The following is a 22,745-nucleotide window of genomic DNA, read 5'->3' as shown; positions in this document are numbered from 1 at the left end:
GTGGCCTGAGCAGGAAGCCTGTCATTGGCTCTTACTCCCCACGGGAGGGTTCAGCGCTGCTGGCAGATGGGATTTCAGTTCCTGCCTAGCCATCCACCTGCTGTGTGATTTTGGGCAAGTTATTTGACTTCTCACGGCCTCGATTTCCTTATATATAAAACAGATGCTAGAAGTCTCTGAAGGGATTGAATGCAACAATGTGAGCGACACATTTGGCACCCTGACCTGGCACCCTACCGCACTCAAAGCAGGGTAGTTAGGATGATTGTTATCCTGCCACCCTCATCCTCTTCAAGGCCATGAAAGGCTTGGAGTGATGGGCTGAAAAGGCATTCATATGTCTTGGCTGCCAGGAGAGAATGCCTTTCTAATTAGCCCTGTCGAAGGAACTCAAAAAGAGTCAGGAGGCTTTGGCTAGAAATAAATAATAAAGATTTATTCCAAGGCCTTAGGGTGTGCCAATTGGAGGCACAACTTGGTAATACCTAGAGTGTTCTGAAGGGAAAAGAAAAGCTAAGCGTTCTTATAATGAAAAGTACATTGTTGGGAAGATCAGCCTTGTGTTCGTAGTCTCTGGGTTGGACCAAGATGGTGATCCTCTAGATGACAGTCTAGGTCAGTGGTTCTCAACCTTCCTAATGCCGCGACCCTTTAATACAGTTCCTCATGCTGTGGTGACCCCCAATTTCATTGTTACAAATTGAACATAATTAAAACATAGTGATTAATCACAAAAACAATATGTCATTATATATGTGTTTTCCGATGGTCTTAGGCGACCCCTGTGAAAGGGTCGTTTGACCCCCAAAGGGGTCGCGACCCACAGGTTGAGAAACGCTGGTCTAGATCAAGCATGTCAAACTCATTTACTAGTATTTGGCCTGTGTTAGCCTTTGAGGTGGACATGCTTAGTCTAGATGATGGATGTCAGGTGGTGTGGATACCTCAGTCCTTCAGGGGGTAATCAGATGGTTATCTGGAGGTTTAACCTATATCCAGGCATTGATACAGGACCGAACAGTTCAAAAAATTCAGTTCCCAGGCTAGTTAAAACAAGAATAGATGCCCGGCTGGCGTGGCTCCATAGTTGAGCATTGACCTATGAACCAGGAGGTCATGGTTCGATTCCTGGTCAGGGCACATGCCCTGGTTATAGGCTGGATCGCCACTTGGGGGTGTGCAGGAGGCAGCTGATTGATGATTCTCTCTCATCATTGTTGTTTCTATGTCTCCTTCCCTCTCCCTTCTCTCTAAAATCAATAAAAATATGTTTACAAAATAAAACAAAAAAACAACCTCAACCTACTTGATTTTATAATTTAGCAGCTCGACTATAGTGACTCCATTTTATCTCTTCACTCTTTCCCCAGCACAAACATTAGAGTCTGGTTATTAATACCCCACTGGTCCCACCAGCTATTGGCTTTAGCATTCCAAAAAGGAGGTGGAGAGGTGGAGAGGGTGAGGCTGGAACAGGTGGCTGAGGGCTGGAGGAGGAGCCCTCCCTCTCCGTGGGAACAACCCTTCCCAGCCTCAAAGGCTGCTTCTCTGCCAGACACTCTCCACCTGCAGGCTAGGGTCTGGGAAGGTGTGAAATTCCTCCATGAAGTCAAGCTCCAGGCAGTCAGATTCTCAGTCCCCTAAGGGCACAGCACTGTCCTTCCAGGGATCCAATGCCCAAGTAAGCAGGGCCCCTCAACTGGGCCCACAGAAGAGACAAAACAATTCATGGAATTGTGGGCTATTGAACGTAGAAGGGGGCTGAGAGAACCCCCAACCTCCCCTAGTGGTTTAGAGCTCAGCCTCTGGGTTCAGATAGACAGGTAACTGGGAAAATCTATATCCCTCAGCCTCAGTTTCCCAGCTGTATAATAATAATAATAATAATAATAATAATAATAATAATTTTGCCCTGGCTGGTGTGTGTCGGTTGGGTGTTGTCCTGTGCACCAGGAGGTTGTCAGTTCAATTCCGGTCAAGGGCACATGCCAGGGGTTTCAGGGTTTTGGGCTCAATCCCCAGAAGGGGGCATGCAGGAGGCAGCTAGCTGATCAATGCTGCACTCCCTCCCTCTTCTCTCCCCTCTCTCTAAAAAAAATAAAGTATTCCTTTTTACAAAAAAAAAATAAATCTAATTAAAAAAAAAAAAGAATTTTCAACCCTTCGTGTAATACAAACATTTTCATTTGGCTGCTGAAAGAAGAAATGAAATGATTTATGTAAAGCACAGGGCTTAGCACTGTAGCCCAATCTCTTCATGTCACACAGGACTTCTTTCTTGTTTTCCCAGGTGAGTGGTGGCAGAACTCATTCCCATTCGCTACCAGAGCTAACAATCATACCAGACAATACTTCTTTGTTTTCTTATGTTGATTTTTTTCAAAATAAATAACCTTCATTTTTTAGAGCATTTGAGGTTCATAGCAAAATTGAGCAGAAAGTACGGAGAGTCCCCATATAATAACGTCCCCCCCCCCAATTCCTTACCACTCTCCACCCCCATGCTCCCCCCACTATCAACATCTGCACCAGAATGGTACATTTGTTACAATCAACAATCCAGCATTGACAGGTCATTTTCACCCAAAGTCCGTAATTTACATTAGGGGTCACTCTTTGTGTGTATGGGTTTTGACAAGTGTATAATGACATGCAGCTACCAGTAAATTTTCGTACAGAATACTTTCACTGCCCTAAAAATTCCCTGTGCTTCACCTGCTGATCGCTCCCTCTCCCCTAAACCCCTCGCAACCACTGAACCTTTTACTGTCTCCATATTTTTGCCTTTTTCAGGATGTCATATGGTTAAAATCATACATTAGGTAGCCTTTTCAGATTGATTATTTTTCTTCTTACTGCTCTTAGAGAGAAAGAGAGAAACACTGACTTATTGTTCCACTTATTTATGCATTCTTAGTTGATTCTTATATGTGCCCTGACTGGGGATTGAACCCACAACCTTGGTGTATCGGGAAGATGCTTTAACCAACTGAGCTATTTGACCAGGGCCAGAGTGATTATTTTCCACTTGGTAATATGCCTTTAAATTTCCTCCTTGTCTTTATGTGACTTGAGTAGGTTGTGGGCTTTTTTTTAGCGCTGAATAATGTTCTGTACCATAGTTTACTTACCCATTCACCTAGTGAAGGACATTTTGGTTGCTTCCAAGTTTTGGCAATTATGAATGAAGCTGCTATAAACATTCATGTGCAGGTTTTTGCGTGGACATAAGTTTTCACTTCATTTGAGCAAATACCAAAGAACACTATTAGGTCGGAGAGAGCCCAGGATCGGATACATGCAGACATGACAAGATAATGGACTTCCCCTGGAATTTCTCACAGATCAAGGTGCCAGACACAGATACCAGCTTCTTCTCCTTGAATTCACATACCCCCACACAGATAAGAACTTCGTCCTGAATATTCCGCCCATTCCCTGCAGCAGAGAATTCCTCAGCTCATGTCCCCGCCCCTCACCCAACCGCAGTATAAAAAAAGCACCCCCCTCCTTGTTGGCATGAATCCACGTGCCCTGTCCTTGGGGTACGTGGGTCTCCCGGGGACGCAGAATAAACCTTTTCCTTTCCTTTCTTTTCTGATTCACTGGACTTTATTTCTTGCGCCGCCTCCTGAGCCACCTAACCTAACAAACACGATTGCTGTTTTGTATACTAAGAGTATGTTTAGTTTTATAAGAAATTGCCAAACTGCCTTCCTAAGTGGCTGTACCATTTTGTGTTCTCAGTGAATGAGAGTGCCTGTTGCTCCACATCCTTGCCAGCATTTGGTTGTCAGTGCTTAGAATTTGGGTCATTCTTTTTAAAAATATATATATTTTTATTGATTTCAGAGAGGAAGGGAGAGGGAGAGAGAGAAACATCAATGATGAGAGAGAATCACCAATTGGCTGCCTCCTGCACACTCCCTACTGGGGATCGAGCCCACAACCTGGGCATGTGTCCTTGACCAGAATTAAACCCGGGACCCCTCAGTCCACAGGCTGATGCTTTATCCACTGAGCCAAACTGGCTAAGGCAGATTTTGGGTCATTCTAATGGGTGTATAGTGGTATCTGATTGTTTTACTTTGCAATTCCCTTAGACATACGATGTTGAGCATCTTTTCATATGCTCATTTGCCAGTTTTATATCTTTTCTGGTGAGCTGTCCAGATCTTTTGCTCATGTTTTAATTGGGTTGTTAATTTCCTTGTCGAGTTTTTTTTTTTAATGTTTTTATTGATTTCAGGAAGGAAAAGGGAGAGAGCAATAAAAATATCAATGCTGAGAGAGAGTCATTGATCTGCTGCCTCCTGCATGCCTTTTCCTGGGGATCAAGCCAGCAACCTGTGCATGCGTCCAGACCAGGAATAGAACAGTGACCTCCTGGTTCATGGGTCGATGCTCAACCACTGAGCCACACCTGCCAAGCTCTTGTTGAGTTTTAAGGGTTTTTTGTATATGTTGGATACCAGTACTCTATCAAATATGTGTCTTGCAAATATTTTCTCCCAGTGTGTGACTTGTCGTCTTATTCTCTTTAATTATTTTTATTAATGACTCAATGTTTCTTTTTGTGCTACTTTAAAAAAATAATGTTTTTTCTTATTTTTTACTTTTAAAAAATTATAGAATCAATAATGTGATAACAGAAGATTTTTAAAAAGGAAAATATCTAAAAACCACCGACAATTACTCCACTTCAATAAAATAACTGTCACTTTTCTGAGAATTTTGTCTATTTAGCAAAGGTTGGGACAAGGTGTGCGCAGGCACTAGAATAGTTATCCTAGTGTATCTTTTTAAAAAAAAAATATATTCTATTGATTTTTTTACAGAGGAAGGGAGAGGGATAGAGTTAGAAACATCGATGAGAGAGAAACATCGATCAGCTTCCTCCTGCACACTCCCTACTGGGTATGTGCCCGCAACCAAGGTATATGCCCTTGTCCGGAATCAAGCCTGGGGCCATTGAGTCTGCAGGCCGGCCCTCTATCCACTGAGCCAGACCGGTTAGGGCTATCCTAGTATATCTTGTCCTTTTTTATTTTACTTTTTTCCAGGTTTTAGCTTTCAAAGTGATATTTTAGAATGGCTGCATAATATTCTATCTGTTCCTTAAACATGCCGAGCTTATTGCCTGGCTTTCCCACTAGCTGCCACAGGACTGACTGGCTTCTCCACATCATTCAGGTCACCTCCCGAGGGAGTGAGGCTTCCTTGAATGTCATATCTAAAGCAGTCCCCCTGATTGCAAGTTTCTCTCCATCCCATTATCCTGCTTTCTTATCTTTTAAATATATTTTTATTGATTTCAGAGAGGAAGGGAAAGGGAGAGAGAGATAGAAACATCAATGATGAAAGAGAATCATTGATCAGCTGCTTCTTGCACACCCTCTACTGGGGATCGAGCCTACAACCTGGGAATGTATCCTAACTGGGAATTGAACCATGACCTCCTGGTTCACAGGTCAATGCTTGACCACTGAGGCACACTGGCTGGGCCTGCTTTCTTTTCTTGATAGCATTTATTACTATCAGAAATTATCTTTCAATGTTAATCAGCTTAACAATAACCCACAACCGTCGGACCAACTAGAAATTATCTTTATTTATGTCTGTGTCTGTCTTCTCCCACCAGAACATAAGCTCTCTTGCTCTGTATCTCCAGTACCTACAATAGTGCCTGGCATGTAGTAGGTATTCAGTGAATACTTATATAAAAGCCTAAGCAACCACATGACCAGTTAACTGGTCGCTATGACTTGCATAGACCACCAGGGTGCAGATGCTTAATTCAGGAGCTGCCTCCTGGCGGTCAGTGCGCTCCCACAGCCAACCTCCCATGGCACCTGTGCATGAATTCGTGCACCAGGCCTCTAGTATTTAATTAACTCAAGAATTCAGAAGACCAGAGTTTTTTCCAAGTTGGTCATTGAATAACCAATTTTTTACCTTATTAGTTGATGCTGCAATAGACCTCTTGAGGAATCAGTATATCAAAGGACTTGGGAAGAAAGTTTTGGCAAAAGACTTGGGTTCCTCTCTCACCTCTGTCATTTACTAATTTTGGTGTTGGCCAGTATATTTAACTTCTCTGAATCTAGGTTTCTTTATTTGAAATTAAGGTAATATTAGTGCCTACCTCATAGGGTACTGTGAGGAGTAAATAAAAATAATACATGCAAAGTGCTTAGCACAAAGGCCACAAAACAAGAGCAAGTAACATTGGCCACCCATTACCAGCACTCTAAGTACAGTCAAGCCTCGATGACAGAGTGGTTTAGAAGGTGTCTTTGAAGAGTTAACATCTCAGTTGAGAAGGGGAAGACTATTCTAGGCAGAGCACACAGCATGTGCAAAGGTCCTGAGGTGGGTACTACAAAGAGGGCTTTCAAAACCTGGCAGAAGATGTGTGCGCACCCTTCTATGTAGAGGTAAAGATATTTGCCTGCAAAAAAAAAAAAAAACCCAAAAAAAAACCTGGCAGAAAAGGGTCTTCAGGGGTTGTAAGTTCAGACAGCCATTTCAGACAGTCTTGAGCAGTGGACTCTTCCCTCCATCTCAGGCTGATTTTTCTTCTAAATTCAGCTGCACTTTTCCACCTGTCTGCTGGTGGATGCCACAAAGTGGTCACCTCAAAGTCATGTGTCTTCCCCAACCAGCTTCGTAGTTCCAGTGGTCCTTCTATTTCTCTACACCAGGGGTCCTCAAACTTTTTAAACAGGAGGCCAGTTCACTGTCCCTCAGACATTCCACACATGTGCACTGCGGGCCCGGGATGAGTCGGCTGCTAAGCAGGACAGGCAGCAGCAGCAAAAATACCCGGCGGGCTGGATGAATGTTTTCGGTGGGCCGCATGTGGCCCGCGGGCCGTAGTTTGAGGACCTCTGCTCTACAGTGTCCCAGGCTGTTGCCAAGCTCCTTAATGCTTCCTTTTTCATTCTCTCACTTCTGTCTTGTCTTTGGTCACCTTCCTAGTCCAGGAGAGCAGCCAGATTCTGTGGTCCAGTGGGCCACGCATAGCAAGCACTTTGGAAACACACAGATCTGGGTTCAAATCCCAGCTTTGTCATTTAGTTAACTTCATTGGGTCTTGGTTTACTGGTCTCCAAAGGGGAGTTATACCTAGCTGGTAGCTAGGGAGTCAAATGAGATGATGATGTTAGTGACAGTAGCTAGCACATAGTAGGTATTTGATAAATGACAGTGTTTTACCTTTGCCCTACCAATCTTGGGAACTCTTATTTTCATACCTTGGCTCCTCATATTTGGGAAACAGAGAGTTGGTAAAGTTCTGGGGTAACCACTGGCTCCCTAAATACCTTTCTGGAGGGAACCAAATTCTCAAGTATCCCCTTACAAAATCCACTTTCTTTAATGTACAAAACCGTACGAGTGGAAACAAAAGCAAGTTAAACATTATCATATTTGTTTACACCACTATCTAGTTCTTCATATCAACGTTACTATTCAAACAATAGCAACAGGTGGCAATTTAGGGGTTGGGAGAGAGATAAGACAAAACTTTTCTACCATGTTTATTCTATACAGTGTAGAGCTGTGCTCACAGAGACGGCTTCTTTGACTTCTCCATTGAACCTGCTCAAAAGCAGAAGGAGACCAGAAATGATGGATCTGTGTCCTGGTGTATTGTCATACAATTCTAACAGTGGTGTGGCTACCAGCTTGTAATTTTTAGGGTTTGCAAACAAGGCTTTCCCTTGAAGTTGAACCGAAAACAACTTCTTATGTTCCTTTGGTTTTGTAATATGTGCAGGAATATATAGATACCGAGGAAATTCAAAATTTGGTTTCCACCAGTTATCAATGATCCAGTCCTGTGGGACTCCGCCTTGATGATCAAGTGTCTCTGTCATTAAGCATTTTAGTCCTTCCACTTCATCTTCTGGGTTGAATTCACCGTCAGGTAGTGTGAAGAACGGTGTTCCCAGCTGTAGCAGTAACACATGGGGTAGCCGGCGCTCATGTACAACCAGAACCCCTTCTATAGTCCTTCTTATCCCAATTTTATCAAATTCCTCCCTCATGCATTGAAACCTGGCTGCAACAGAGCTGTCCTCAGGGCTCTTTGTACCAAAAGTATAATGGGTAAGAGGGCACAGGGGATGGTTCGCTCCAAGGTGAGGGGCTTGGTTTGTGGGACGTACTTGTTGCCAAACTGGTTGAGACCCCTCTGTCCTCCCCCACCCCATTCCCCCTGGGCCAGCTGGTCTGTGAGCGTTTGGGTGGCACCATGACAAGTTGGCAAGTACTGGAAGCCAGCAGAAAGGGGTGAGGCAGGGCGACTTTCCCTGTGCGAACAGCGGTTATCTGCGTCCCATTCAGCAGCCTCCACCTGTCATTAACATGAGAACCTTATAGTATTTTAAACAGACTTTGATTTGTAATCATAATACCGATCATTACCTAGGGGTCTACTGCATGCTGGTTACTGCGGAAGTGCCTTATATGCGCTCTCTTTATGACAATCCTGTGAAGGTATTTCCATTGTTACCCCATTTTATAGTTCAGGAAACAGATTCAGAAAAGTGAAGTGGGGAGAAACCAAGATGGCAGCATAGGTTAATGCCGGAGATTGCTGCCTCGAACAACCAATCAAAAACACAACTAAAAGACGGAACGGACATCATCCAGAACCACAGGAAGGCTGGCTGAGTGGAAATTCTACAACTAGGAGGAAAGAGAATATCATACTCAGACTCAGAGGAGGCGCAGTGCTGAAGTGAAATACTCAGGTGCGGAGTGCGCGCGGAGCGGGCTGGCGGCGAGGGCGTGGTTGTTGTTTTCAATCGGGAGGGAGTTTCAGACTCTGAGCTCCAGATCCGGGCGAGTCTCTAGGGACCCAGACTCAAACGGGAGAAGCGGGACTGTCTGGCTTCGGGAGGAACTCGAAGGCAGCTTTCTCTCCGAGGTTTGCAGTGGTTGTTGGGACTCTGTGAGGCAGAGCCCCTAGAGGCAGAACTGAGAGCAGCCATAACTGCTTGCTCGGCCCGCCCTGTAGATCCCCGGGGACCCGCCCTGCCCAAGCCCTGCGCAGAGCCATTTGCCGGATAGCCTCAGGCAAAAGCTAGATTAGCACCGCCCTAGAGATCCAGCACAGAAGTTCTCCCACTGCAGACACAGCTGACTCTCATAGCCAGTTGGCCTGGAGGTCAAATCACCCCCAGTATTGCCGACAACAATCAAGGCTTAACTACAACAAGACTGCGCACAAAGACCACAAGGGGGTGCACCAAGAAAGCATAAAAAATGCGGAGACAAAGAAACATGACAGAAATGGAGGATATAGAGCTAAAAACCGCAATTTTAAGGTCTTTCAATAATTTGCTAGAAACTGCCGATAAATGTAGTGAGATCCTCAAGAAATCTAATGAGACCCTCGATGTTGTGATAAAGAACCAACTAGAAATTAAGCATACACTGACTGAAATAAAGAATATTATACAGACACCCAACAGCAGACCAGAGGAGCGCAAGAATCAAGTCAAAGATTCAAAATGCGAAGAAGCAAAAAACACCCAACTGGAAAAGAAAAATGAAAAAAGAATACGAAAATAGTGTAAGGAGCCTCTGGGACAGCTTCAAGCGTACCAACATCAGAATTATAGGGGTGCCAGAAGATGAGAGAGAGCAAGATATTGAAAACCTATTTGAAGAAATAATGACAGAAAACTTCCCCCACCTGGTGAAAGAAATAGACTTACAGGTCCAGGAAGCGCAGAGAACCCCAAACAAAAGGAATCCAAAGAGGACCACACCAAGACACATCATAATTAAAATGCCAAGAGCAAAAGACAAAGAGAGAATCTTAAAAGCAGCAAGAGAAAGAAACTCAGTTACCTACCAGGGAATACCCATACGACTGTCAGCTGATTTCTCAACAGAAACTTTGCAGGCCAGAAGGGAGTGGCAAGAAATATTCAAAGTGATGAATACCAAGAACCTACAACCAAGATTACTTTACCCAGCAAAGCTATCATTCAGAATTGAAGGTCAGATAAAGAGCTTCACAGATAAGGAAAAGCTAAAGGAGTTCATCACCGCCAAACCAGTATTATATGAAATGCTGAAAGGTATCCTTTAAGAAGAGGAAGAAGAAGAAAAAGGTAAAGATACAAATTATGAACAACAAACATGCATCTATCAACAAGTGAATCTAAGAATCAAGTGAACAAATAATCTGGTGATCATAATAGAATCAGGGACATAGAAAGGGAATGGACTGACTATTCTTGGGGGGGAAAGGGGTGTGGGAGATGCGGGAAGAGACTGGACAAAAATCGTGCACCTATGGATGAGGACAGTGGGTGGGGAGTGAGGGCGGAGGGTGGGGTGGGAATTGGGAGGAGGGGAGTTATGGGGGAAAAAAGAGGAACAAATGTAATAATCTGAACAATAAAGATTTAATTTAAAAAAAAGAAAAGTGAAGTGATTGGCTTAAAGTCACACAGCTAGATAAGAAATGAAATTGAGACTTGAGCCTATGTTTTTCTGGTACCACAAACCTGTGTGTGCGCCCCACAGGCAGGCCATCCTGCCTCGCAGCCCATTAGCAACATGGTTCATTTCCTGGATGACAGGAAGGCCAGAGAGGGGAGTCCTGTAATGGGCTGGACCCTAAGCCAGGCTGTGGTGGGCCTGCCACAGACCCCAAACTTGCTCCCGAAGAGCAAACTAGGAGGCCTGAGACCTCAGACCGGCCCAGACCTTCCTCCCAGAGCAACAGAGTCATAAACATTGAGCTTGAGTGAGTCATGGAGTATTTATAGATGAGCCTCCCCTCCTCTCCTCAGCTTTGCCAGGATTTATCAGGTTTATTCGGGGCTTGCAGGGTGACAACTTGTTTATCATCCAAGGTGCCCAAAAGGCTGTTGGGACATCCTCTGAGAAGGAGGTCTGAAAGACTGCCCATGTTTAGACCTGACCTGACCCGCCCTCCCCCCTCATTGCCCCACCCTCCCCCCTCATTGCCCCACCCCGGCTGAAAGAACTCTCCCTACCCCAGTTGTCCCATCTTCTCCCAAATACCACCCCACCCATGCACCAGCCCCCACCACAACCACACACACACACCCAATGAACTCACGGTCTCAGGCTAAAATGGGACAGAAATGCTGCTTTTCTCAGGAATACCTCTTGGGTTGATCTGAGAAGTTTAAAAACTTTCTGTAGCCCCACTATCTTTTTTTAAAATATATTTTTATTGATTTCAGAGAAGAAGGGAGAGGGAGAGGGAGATGGAAACATCAATGATGTGAGAGAATCATTGATTGGCTGCCTCCTGCAAGACCCCCCACTGGGAACCAAGCCCACAAACCAGGCATGTGCCCCTGACCGGAATCAAACCCGGGACCCTTCAGTCTATAGGCCAATGCTCTATCCACTGAGCCAAACTGGCCAGGGCAACATTACCTTTTAAATCCTCACAATTTTATAAATTGGATGTTAATTTAGTATGATTTTTTATAAATAAGGAAACTGTGGCTCAGAGAGGTAAAGTAACTTGCCCAAGACCACACAGCTCATACAGGTCTAGGTTAAAAATCTAGGCCTTCCTTGGTTCCACAGTCCAAACTGTGGGCAACCTTGAGCAAGTTCCTTCCCTTTCTGATCTTCAGTTTCTTTATCTGTAAAACGGAGACTTACGAGTGTCCCGACTAATGATTTTTTGCTTTGAGTTGCAAGCTCAAAAAAATTCGGGTTACAAGCCAGCTTCAGATACCCCACCGCTAGTTGGCGCAGCGAACATCACAGTGATTTGTAATTTGAGTTATGAGCTCCGTCACGGAACGAATTAAACTCGTAAGTCAAGGCCCCACTGTACGCACCTTTCACAGTTGTGAGGACTGATTAAAACTGGTACCCGGTGGGCTCTCAGCCACTGCTGCCCCTGACCCCCAACAATCAGTGAGTTAGCTTAGTCTACGCTGCTTAAGACAATCAGCTAAGTCACAAGTCACAACTGGCTCAAACTTCAGAGACTTGAATCCAGGACCCAGGCTATTCCTGCCACACTGCCTGCTGCCCTCCCTCCCGCCCCGCTTTGTTTTTTTCCAATGGCCAGGCTGCATATCCATAGTGACTCAGAACCCAAGGGCTGACGGGGGAGGGAGGCAGCTGCGAAAGTGAGGGGTGGAGGGGGTGTTGGAGGATTAGGCTTGGTGGATGTGCGCTGAGGCACAGTGGACTGACCAGGCGCTCACTCCTGGGATCTATTTTGGATGGTGCCCGCCTCTAGGCTGCCAGCAGCTGGAACCCGAGGTGTCGGTGCTGAGTTAACAGAGCGGCCCCAGGAGCCAGATTTAGTGGTTGAGACCTGACCCCAGAGGGTGGCCTGGCTGCAGGCACAGGGTAGAACCTGCTTTTGTGATTCCTGGTAGGCTGGGGCTCCTGAGGCTCTGAGTCCTGTGGACTGGGTTTCTGAGTCTTTACTTAGGGCAGCCTTTTGTTCCCTGCAATCTTCATCCTCTCCCTCCCCAGCCCAGTGCAGAGCCCCTAAATAGAGGTTCAGACAGATATGGATTCAAGGTCTGGCTGTTCCATTTACTACCTGTGTGACCTTGGACAACATACTCAACCTTGGCATCCTGATCTAGAAATGGAGAGTCATAACAACCTTATAGGGCTGTGATAATTAAATGGGGTCCCTGGTAGGGCTGTGTTCCCTTTTCTGCCCCTCCAGCACCACCACGGGGGCCCATGAAGGCAGGGCCGTCCTCCCCTGCTCTGCAGGGGCCTTTAAATGCACTCCCTCAGGTGTTGACCTGGCTATTCAGGGATCCTGAGTCTGCTCACCTCTCACAGTGTTTCCAGAAACCCTGGTCCTAAATCCTCTCTGGCCTATTGGCCAGGACTAGGCTCTGACACAGGTGAAGGCCCAGCTCACTCAGCTGTAGCTTAAATTTCCTCTTGGGCTTTGGTAGAGGGCCCCAGTAAGGAACCTCAGCTCTTTGAGTTCTAATCCATAAAAACAGTGACTTTTATTTTTTTTTTAAATTCCTTATTAGTTAAGGTATTACAAATGTGTCCTCATCCCCCCCATTAATCCCCAGCCCCCCCCCCCCCCACCCCCCCCGCATGCTCTCATCCCCTTGTTGTCCATGTCCATTGGTTTGGCTTATATGCATGCATACAAGTCCTTTGGTTGATCTCTTCCTCTTACCCCCTCCCTCCCCTACTTTCCTTCTGGGGATTGATAGTCTGATCGCTGTTTCTCTGTCTTTGGATCTGTCCCTGTTCATCAGTCTATGTTGTTCTCTATAATCCACAAATGAGTGAGATCATGTGGTATTTATCTTTCTCTGACTGGCTTATTTCACTTAGCATAATGCTCTCCAGTTGCATCCATGCTGTTGCAAAAGGCAAGAGTTCCTTCTTTTTTACCACAGCATAGTATTCCATTGTGTAGATGTACCACAATTTTTTAATCCACTCATCTGCTGATGGACACTTAGGCTGTTTCCAAATCTTAGCTATGGTGAATTGTGCTGCTATGAACATAGGGGTGCATATTTCCTTTCTGATTGGTGTTTCTGGTTTCTTGGGATATATTCCTAGAAGTGGGATCACTGGGTCAAATGGGAGTTCCATGTTTAGTTTTTTTGAGAAAGCTCCATACAAAACAGTGACTTTTAAAAAATGGACTGGCCGGCATGGCTTAGTAGTTGAGTGTTGACCTATGAACCAGGAGGTCATGAGTTCAATTCCTGGTCAGGGCACATGCCCAGGTTGTAGGCTCGATCCCCAGTGTGGGGCGTGCAGGAGGCAGCCAACAATGACTCTCATCATTGATGTTCCTCTCTCCCTTCCTCTCTGAAATCAATAAAAAATGTATATTTAAAAAAATACTAATATATATATATATAGTTTTATTGATTTCAGAGAGCAAGGGAGAGGGAGAGAGAGATAGAAACATCAACGATGAGAGAGAATCGTTGATCAGCTGCCTCCTGCATGCCCCACACTGGACTGGGCATGTGCCCTGACTGGGAATCGAACTGTAACCTTCTGGTTCATACGTTGACGCTCAACCACTGAGCCATGCCAGTTGGGCAAAAAAAACAGTGACTTTTTTTTTTTAATGTATTTTTTAAAATGTATTTTTATTGATTTCAGAGAGGAAGGGTGAGGGAGAGAGAGAAACATCAATGATAAGAGAGAATCATTGATTGGCTGCCTCCTGCACGCCCCCTACTGGGGATCGAGCCCACAACCCAGGCATGTGCCTTTGGCTGGCATCGAACCTGGGACCCTTCAGTACGCAGGCCGACGCTCTATCCACTGAGCCAAACCAACCAGGGCAAAAACAGTGACTTTTAACATGGGGATTTTCCCCCAGCCATTTTCTATGCCAGTACAAAATTTTTAATATATAAATTTATTTACATACACACATCTGTTGTGGAGTGAGGCCACAACATTAGTAACAAAGAAACAGTAGTTCTGGAGGATGAGGCCCAGAAATCAGGATTTTAAAAAGATTCCCAGGCGATTCTAATGTGCAGCCAAGGTTGAGAACCACTGCTATAGACAGTTGAAATGCTTATTGGGGTACATTTTTGCTTTATTTTTTAGTAAACTTTTTTTTTTAAGTGTAATATGCATTCAGAACAGGGCACGATTCATAAGTGCACAGTTCAAGGCATTTTCACAAAGTGATATGCCTGCAAAACCCGAACCCAAGTCAAGAACAGATCATTATTGCCCAGCTGGTGTGGCTCAGTGGTTGAACGTCAACTTATGAGCCAGGAGGTCATGCACGGTTCAATCCTGGTCAAGACACATGCCTGAGTTGGAGCAGAGTCAATCCCCAGTTGGGAGGTGCGGGAGGCAGCCAATCAACGATTCTCTCATCATTGATATTTCTATCTCTCTCTTCCTCTCCCTTCCTTTCTGAAATCAATTTTTTAAAAAAGTACATATTTTAAGGAGAACAGATCATTACCAGCAAGCCCGTATCCCGCTTGTTCCCCCTTCCTGCTCTCTACTGAGTTAACAGGATCCTGACTTCTACCAGCTTAGGTTAGTGTGAGCTTTTTGTGAACTTTATAATGACAGAATTACTTAATACGTACAGTTTTGTTCAACATTCTTTATGAGATTCATCTATGTTGTTGCATGTGGCCATACTTACTCATTCTCATTGCTGTATAGTATTCACTATGTGACCACAGGACCATTTATTTGTTTCACTGATGGATGTTGGGGTTGTTTCCAGGGTTTTGCTACTACCAACAATATTGCAAAAAACATCTTTGTATGTGAATAGATCTATGTTGTACACCTGAAACTAATGTAATATGGTATGTCAACTGTAGTTGAAAAATTTTAAAAATTATAAAAATAATCTATAGATCTGAATATCTAGCTAGCTATTTCTTTCTGTCATATTTCTAGTTTAAAAAATAAATATGTATATACTTAAATATATTTTTATTGATTTTTAGAAAGAGAGAGGAAAGGAGAGGGAAAGAGAAACATTGATCAGCTGCCTCCTGCATACCTCCTACTCTGGATCAAGTCTGCATCCCAGGCATATGCCCTGACCGGGATCAAACCAGCAACCTTTTGGTGCATGGGATGATGCCCAACCCACTAAACCACACCGGCCAGGGCTCTAGTTTTTTGATAAGATAGATTTCTCAGACTAAACTACTAAGGCACATGTATTAATATTTTACATTTTGATTTTGTCAAATTGCACCCTCCCAAGGTCAAGTGAGTAGCAGTGTCCATTGCCCTATACCTTCACCATCCTTGGCTATTATTACTGTTTCGTATTTTTGTCAATCTGATAGAAGAAAAATCAGATCTTATTGTGGTTTTAATGAGATTTTTTAACATTAGTGAGGACAAGCACCTTTGTTTTGTTTGTTTTGTTTTGGGGGTAGGAGGCACTGGCATTTATTCTTTTTTGTGAATCTCCTTTTCTGTATCCTTTGCTTGTTTTTAAAATTTTAGTGTATTGTGGGGCTTGACACTTGGTCTTTACCAGTGTTTCTACTGTTTTCTCCCAAGGGTCACTTACTTGTCTTTTAGCTTTGTGTATGGAGCAACTGCCAGTTTAAATATAGTTTGTTTTCCTCCTGCTTACTGCGTATGATCTGGATCATCCAGTGTGTGTGTGTGTGTGTGTGTGTGTGTGTGGTGGTAAACCTGAGGTTCAAGCTGGTGGGGGTGGGGAATAGCAGGCCAGGTGGAGTGGGCAGTTGACCCCCAAGACTGTCTCTCTAGGATACAAGCACCTGAACCTCTGGGTCAGTACTGAGCCCGGGGCTTTGAGTTTGCCATGAGGCTTCCTCCAGTTTCTTTTGTGTTTTTGAAATATATTTTTATTGATTTCAGAGAGAAAGGGTAAAGGAGAGAGAGAGAGAGAGAGAGAGAAACATCAATGATGAGAGAGAATCATTGATAAGCTGCCTTCTGCACGCCCCACACTGGGGATTGAGCCCCCAATCCAGGCATGTCCCATGACGGGGAATCAAACCGTGACCTCCTGGTTCACAGGTAGACGCTCGATCACTGAGCCTCGCCAGCCGGGCATCCAGTTTCTTTTCTAAGTTTCCCAGTGCTGACTGGCCCCATGTTATTAAGAGTCTCTCCCCAGAGCCCAAGGACCAGACAGCTGAGTCAGGACCACTGTTCTTAGGGCCGTAGAGGGAAGGAAAATTTAAGAGTGAGAGCTAAGATGCCGAAACCGGTTTGGCTCAGTGGATAGAGCGTCGGCCTGCGGACTGAGGGGTCCCAGGTTTGATTCCGGTCGAGGGCATGTACCTTGGTTGCGGGCACATCCCCAGTAGGGGGTGTGCGGGAGGCAGCTGATCGATGTTTCTCTCTAATCAATGTTTCTAGCTCTCTATCTCTCTCCCTTCCTCTCTGTGAAAAATCAATAAAATATTTAAAAAAAAAAAAAAAAGAGTGAGAGCTAAGATGCCCAACTCTCTGAGTTCAAGGCCTGTCTCAGTCTGCTCAGGCTGTCATAACAAAATACTACAGGCTTGAGGCTTAAACAACAGGAACTTATTTCTCACAGCTCTGGGGGCTGGAAGTCCAAGATCAAGGTGCTGGCAGGTTTCATTCTTACCCTTTTTCTCTTGGCTTGCACATGGTTGTCACCTCCTGTGTGCTCACATGGCCTTTCCTCAGCAAATGTGCACGAAGAGAGAAAGAGTAGGCTCTCTTGTGTCTCTAAGGACACTAGTCCCATCAGATGAGGGCCCTACGTCATGACCTTATCACTGAGTTACCTCCAAAGGCCCCCATCTCCAAATATTATCTCTTTAGGGTTTAGAGCAGCCGTGGGCAAACTACGGCCCGCGGGCCGGATTTGGCCAGTTTGAAATGAATAAAACTAAAAAAAAAAAAAAGACCGTATCCTTTTATGTAATGATGTTTACTTTGAATTTATATTAGTTCACACAAACACTCCATCCATGCTTTTGTTCCGGCCCTCCAGTCCAGTTTAAGAACCCATTGTGGCCCTCGAGTCAAAAAGTTTGCCCACCCCTGGTTTAGAGCTTCAACATTTTGGGGAGACACAATTCAGTTCAAAACAATGCCCATTTCCTAGAAATATAACCTTAGCCAAATTACCTAATATCTTTGTGACTCAATCTGTGAAATAAGGATGATGGAAATATTGCCCAGCCAGTGTTGCTCAGTGGTTGAGCATGAACCCAGGAACCAAGAGGTCATGGATTTGATTTTCAGGACATGTGCCCTGGTTGTGGGCTTGATCCCCAGTGGTGGGTGTGCAGGAGGCAGCTGTTTGAATATGTTTCTCTCTCATTGATGTTTTTGTCCCTCTATCTCACTCCCTTCCTGTCTCTCTAAAAATCAATAAAAAACATATTTAAGAAAGAAAGAAATATTGACCTCATGAATTAATAAATAAATCAATAGCTCTAAAACACTTAGGGCAGACTGTGATAGCTGGCCTCCAAGATGGACCTCAATAATTCTTGCCTCCTGTTATTCATGCTCCTGTGTGCTCCCCTCCACACTGTATCAGGGTTGTTCTATGTAACCAGTAGAATACAATGGGAGTGATAGTGTGTGGTGTCTGAGGCGAGGTCATAAAAGACATTGCCACTTCTGTCTTGCTTTTGTGGGTCACTCTCCAGCCACCATGCTATGAGGATGCTCAAGCAGCTCTGGGGAGAGGTATGTGTGCTGAGGAACTGACGCCTCCCACCAACTGCCCACCATGTGAGTGAGCCACCTTGGAAGTGAAGCCTTGAGACGAACTGCCTGCTGCCCCAGGCAACATCTTCACTACAGCCTCCTTGGAGATACTGAACTGAGAAACCCACAGAAATGGGGTGAGATCATAAATGTTTATTATTGTTTTAAGCTGCTAAGTTTTGGGGAAATCTATTATGCAGCAATAGCTAATACACAGGTCATGGAGTTATCCATAGTAACTGTTTAGTAAATGCCAGCCTGTATTATTCCCCTGGGTGTGAAAAATATCTTTTTAAATATATTTTATTTATTTCAAAGAAGAAGGGGTGGGGGAGAGAGAGAGAGAGAGAGAGAGAGAAACATCAATGATGAGAGATAATCATCAATTGGCTGCCTCCTGCACGCTCCACACTGGGGATCGAGCTAGAAACTCAGGCCTGTGCCCTGACTGGGAATCGAACCTCAACCTCCTGGTTCATAGGTCAATGCTCAACCACTGAGCCATGCCGGCTGATCTGACTGTGAAAATATTAACAACAATGTTTGCTGAGTGTCTGTCATGTGCCAGATATGTGCCATGTGCCTTGGCAAGTGGACTCCCACCTCTACCATCGATTTTCTGCAAGGGATAGAGCGGGGGTGGGCAAACTTTTTGACTCGAGGGCCACAATGGGTTCTTAAACTGGACCGGAGGGCCAGAACAAAAGCATGGATGGAGTGTTTGTGTGAACTAATATAAATTCAAAGTAAACATCATTACATAAAAGGGTACGGTCTTTTTTTTTTTTTTTAGTTTTATTCATTTCAAACGGTCCGGATCCGGCCCGTGGGCCGTAGTTTGCCCACGGCTGGGATAGAGTGTTGGGGGCAGTCACTCAAAACCCAAGACTCTCAGGGCTAGAAAGGTCCAGAGATATCATTACTCTAGCCAACTCTCATTTATAGGTGAGGAAACTAGACACAGCTAGGTAACCTTCCCAAGGTAACAGAACTGTTATGTAGAGGAGCCTAAACTTGAACTTGGATTCATTAGTACCTGGGCAGCCTCTTTGTTGTTGCTTTGCACTCTCGGGGCCTTATGGTAATGGTTTATTATATCTCAGTCTATAAAGCACTTTCAATACTCTGTTTCAGGATCATCCTTGTAGAGCCCCCTCCAGACCCTCTTGACACCCCATGTTCCCTGGACAGTCCCATTCTCTAAGGCCATCTATTCCCCAGAGCCCTTGAAGCTGTCCACAACAATTGTCTAGACCAGGGGACAGAGAGAGGAGGCCTGTGGGGCTTCCAGTCCTGAGTGCTGAGTCCCAGGACTCTATGTTCTCCTTCCATGGCATATGGGCCAGGCCCAGGGGACTTTGCCCTGGCATCTGGGGCACGACATCATGTCCCAGACCCCATGGACCTACTTCTGCCAACTGCTGTGGCTTTAGCCTCTGGATCAAATGACCTATTGGTTTGATCTCTTGATTAGGGCTGATTCTTCTATGAGGATGACTTTGATCTCAAACTATAAGGAAATAAGATCTCCCCCCACCTTTCTGAGGCACTGCAGAGGCTCGAGGGGAAATCCAGAGGAAGAGGCACAGTGGGCCCCACCCTCCGAGGGAGGTCATGGGGCCTGGAGGGAGAACAGCACACATGTGGAAAGGAACACCGTGATGTACCAAGGAAACATGTAAGCAAGCCCAAACTATGCGGAAATGAAAGGGGAGACGGAGTGTGGTTCCTCTCCTGCAGCACATCCCCCAGGCCTGTGTCATTACGGGGAAGAGCTCCTCCAAGAACCCTGCCACTGGGGATGGGGAAGGACACTCAGGGATCATCCCTTTCAGTTGCTCCATTTGGCAGATGAAGAAACTGAAGGTGGGTGTGGCTTGCCGGGCGTCACATTGCTGGTCTTTGGCAGAGCTAAAGATGGAGCCCAGGTGTCCAGGCCCCAGGCCATGGTTCTTTCCCCCAACCAAGAGGCCTCAAGATCTCAGGTTTCTAAAAAGTCCCCTCTCTAGTGACAATCAAAAAGAACATTGACTTTGGGGATAGACTTTGGGGTTAAATCGGCTTATTCCAGCTCTGCCTATACTAGCCGTGAGACTTGGGCAACTCCATATGCCAATCTGTGCCTCAGTTTCCTTAGCTCTAAAGTGGAGATAAGTATGACTTACTCATGTTTGTTGTGACAACTGACTGAAATAGTGCCAGGATGCCCAGCCACTTGCAAGCATTAAATCAAAAAATAATGCTGTACTGTAATTGCTGTTACCTTCCATCTCTCTCTTTTCCTTGCCAAGCCAGACCATTTTCCCTGCTGCTTTTCTTGCCCCCTTAATCAGCTGAGACCTGTCTCAGACAGTAAAGCTCCTCCCATTAGTAACACAGACTTTTTGGGACAGTAGCAAATAAGAAGTCTGTCTCTTAGCTGTGTGATGTTCCACAAGTTACTTAGCCTTTCTGACAAATCAATGGCATAGAAGGATGGGAGGGAAGGCGATTGTTATAGATTAAAAGAGACTGATGAGACAGAATCAACAATATGCCCTGTCTCAGACCTTATTTGGATCAGATTTGGCAAACTAACTTTAAAGATATGTGAGACAATCAACAACCTCTGGAAATGGTTTGGGATTTAGATAATATTAAGAAATTATTGCCCAGCCAGTGTGGCTCACTAGTTGAGTGCTGACCTATGAACCAAGAGGTCACGGTTCGATTCCCAGTCAGGGCGTATGCCCAGGTTATGGGCTTGATCCCCAGTGTGGGGCGTGCAGGAGGCAGCGGATCCATGATTCTCTCTCATCATTGATATTTCTATCTCTCTCTCCCTTCCTCTCTGAAATCAATAAAAATTTAAAAAAAAAATAAATTATTGTGCTCTGGCCAGATAGCTCAGTTGGTTAGAACATTGTCCTGATATGCCACGGTTAAGGGTTTGATCCCTGGTCAGGGCACATACAAGAATAAGCCAAGGAATACATAAATAAGTGGAACAACAAATCACTGTTCCTCCTTCTCCCCCTCTCTCTCTCTCTCTCTCTCTCCTCTCGAAAAATCAATAAAATACAAATTAAAAAAGAAACTGCAAAACTGTTATTCTCCAGAGCATTTGAGATCTTGCTCCCTGGCATATGGTGTCAGTTTGGCTCAAATAAACTCTTGGGGGAGGGGAGAAATAATTGTTATTTTTACTAGGTATGATAATGGCATGGTAATTATGAAAGTCAATGATTATCAGTTGGAAATGCTTACTGAAGTATTTATGAGTGAAATGACTTAATGACTATGACTGGCTTTAAAATATTCCAGAAAAAAAGAAGTATGTGTGGGGAATTATAGATAAAATAAGATTGAGGAAACATTAAGGGTGAAAGCTGGGTTTGATTACATGAGTTCATTATACTATTCTCTCTACTTTTGTATGGTTGAAAGTTTTACTAATAAACAGTACAGTGAATAAATAAGACTTGCAGAAAAGGAAGAAGTAAGATGTAGTAGTTAAAAGCTTTGGGCTCAGACATACCACTGAGATTCTGAATTTGTCTCTTCATCTGTCAGTATATAATTTGATAGAAGGTTCTAATAACTGGTAATGATACTGGTTTATAACTTCCTGCTTCTGATGCTGGCTCTGTCACTCACTGGCTGGGGGACTTTGGCCAAGTAACTTAACCTCTCTGAGCTTCTGTAGCTCAGCTATAAAACAGGGAAATTCATGACCATCCCTGTCTTGCTGAACTATTTTGAGGACTGAACAAGAGGATGAATGGAAAAAAGCTTTGCACAGTGCCTGGAATGCAATAAGCACTCAATAAATGCTTCAGTGTAAGGAGTACAGGTTTAGGAGTCAGGCTACCTTGGATGTGAACCCCAGCTCGACTCTGCCAGTTGTGACTTTGGCCAAGCCATTAATTCTCTGAATCTCGTTTCCTCCTGGGAAAAACGAAGATCATAATACCTCCCTTGCAGGCCTGTTGTGAGGATTAAATGACAGGACATGTTTTGATGCCCAGCATGGCCCATGTGGGAATTTCCCTTTCCCACCCCTTGACTTTCAGCAGTGCCAGCCTTGCCAGCTCCCAGGCTGGAGTTGATCCCACTGTCCATTTGCTTGGCTTTTGCACCTGGGCTGCCAAGTGTGGCTGGAGAGTCAACAGAATCATGTGAATGGCTCCTCACAACTGGCAAATGCGTGTTGGGAAACATCAGCGAGGCTCTTCTGCTTCCAGACAGCCCTCCCACCCCCAGGGCACTTCCTCCTGTGTTTCACACTGTCTGCTCCAAACTTTTTCCACCACCCACTCATGCTACCCTTCTGCTTGCCTCTGCCTCAAAAGTTGACCTCAAATCTCTGGACTGAAGTCGTCAACATGAGCACCTTTCTCTCAACTTTCCAACATCTCTGATTCTCACCTCCATCTTTTCCTCTCTCTTATCCTCCCATCTCAACAATCAGATTGTCCTTCTTCTTCCGAAGGCTTCAGAATTTACTCCATCACCCTCTCCTCAATCTTCCAGTACTTCCTCTCCACTGGCTGCACCAT

General features: G+C 44.8%; 1 protein-coding gene and 1 pseudogene across 1 annotated transcript in view; one reads left to right on the top strand and one right to left on the bottom strand.

The window, feature by feature from the left end:
* Window positions 1-18,422, top strand: part of LOC118675003 (translation initiation factor IF-2-like) — a 26,052-nt gene extending 7,630 nt beyond the window's left edge. Inside the window, exon 5 of the mRNA XM_036347126.1 lies at window positions 18,147-18,422. The gene's annotated coding sequence lies outside the window, so the exon portion shown is untranslated. The remainder of the gene's footprint in view (window positions 1-18,146) is intronic.
* Window positions 7,542-22,745, bottom strand: LOC118674997 (annotated as a pseudogene).

This window comes from Myotis myotis, unplaced genomic scaffold, assembly GCF_014108235.1.
Source record: "Myotis myotis isolate mMyoMyo1 unplaced genomic scaffold, mMyoMyo1.p scaffold_m19_p_2, whole genome shotgun sequence".
Classification (NCBI taxonomy): Eukaryota; Metazoa; Chordata; class Mammalia; order Chiroptera; family Vespertilionidae; genus Myotis; species Myotis myotis.
Note: the sequence above shows the minus strand (reverse complement) of the source record. Positions and strands in the feature narration are given on the sequence as shown.